This window comes from Chrysochloris asiatica, unplaced genomic scaffold, assembly GCF_000296735.1.
Source record: "Chrysochloris asiatica unplaced genomic scaffold, ChrAsi1.0 scaffold00128, whole genome shotgun sequence".
Lineage (NCBI taxonomy): Eukaryota > Metazoa > Chordata > Mammalia > Afrosoricida > Chrysochloridae > Chrysochloris > Chrysochloris asiatica.
Window position 1 is genome coordinate 5,808,755 of NW_006408646.1, and position 1,533 is coordinate 5,810,287.

The window sequence follows — 1,533 nt, forward strand, 5'->3', positions numbered from 1 at the left end:
TTTTGGTATCTTTTCATTGGTCCCTTGCTGTCTGCGCACCTCCATTCTGTTGACTATAGGGGTGCCTGAGCTAGTGGGCACCCCAGCCCCACCCTCGGAAAGTTCTACTACACATGCGCACAGATCTCCTCGAAATTTAAAGAGACAGTTTCCACTTAAAACCAAATGGCCACAGCCAACCCTGAACTGTTTATAACTAGAAAAAAGGCCTGAACGGGGACTGTGGAGTGGGACAAGTAGACAAAAAAGGAAATATGCCGAAAATTAAATCCTAAATTATGTCACAACGACCAACAGTGGCATCTTGAAATTTCTTAAAGAAGAGTGGAAAGGGAAGCCCATTTCCTGATCACATCTACCTGGAGGCAATCAGAAAGCGTAAAAAATACCAAAAATACATACCCATCTAAGTATTAAGGCCACAGATAACTCCTGAATATGCCCCCCAAAAAAGAAGCAGATGACCATATCTGCACATGTCCAGAAATGAGATAAACTGACTGAAGCAAATGAGCTGGAATTAGACCTACACTCCATACTGGAAGATGGGCAGGCTTTGGAAATGCCTGAGAAGGAATTCAGAAAAATGATTATAAAATTTATCAAAACACTACACAATGGAGTTGAGAAAAATAAGGAAGAAGTCAGAAAGGCACTACAGGAACAATCAAATAAGATAAATACAGCAATGGAAACAATTCAAAACCTACAGAAAGAGGTCCAAATGATTAATAATAGAATATCAGAAGTAGACAACACACTGAAAGAGCAAAGGAGGAGAATTGAAGAGATAGAAGCCAGAACTGGTGAGCTAGAAGATGAATCTCTCAACACTACTAAGATAGAAGAACAAATACAAAAAATGATTAAAAAATCTGAAGAAGGCCTAAGATTCATGCTGGACAACATGAAGAGGAATAACATAAGAATAATTGGCATTCCAGAACAGGAACAATCACACAAGTCCACAGAGGAGATAGTTGAAGAGCTTCTGAAAGAAAAATTTCCTAACATCCTGAAAAGTGAAAATATAAGCATTCAAGAAGCTCAACGAACCCCAGGATGGATAGACCTAAAAGACAATCACCAAGACATAATAATCAAGCTCTCCAAAATCAAAGATAAAGACAGCATCTTGAAAGGATCTAGGGAAAAGAGAAATATAACATACAAAGGTAAGCAAATCAGATTAAGCTCAGATTTCTCAACAGAAACCATGAAGGCAAGAAGGCAATGGGGAGACATATATAAAACCCTGAAAGAAAAAAACTGCCACCCAAGAATCCTCTACCCAGAAAAGCTGTCAATCAAATATGATGGTGTCATCAAAACATTCCAGGATAAACAGAAGTTAAGGGATTTTGCCAAAGTCAGCCCTGCTATGAAAAACATCCTAAAGGAAGTTCTGTGGACTGAGAACCAACAAGAACACACAACTACAGAATGACTTACGTGGCAGCATCAACCTGAACTCAGTCGACAAATGGAAGAATCAAGAATAGAATAAAATTATAAGAACAGAGGATCTGGGAG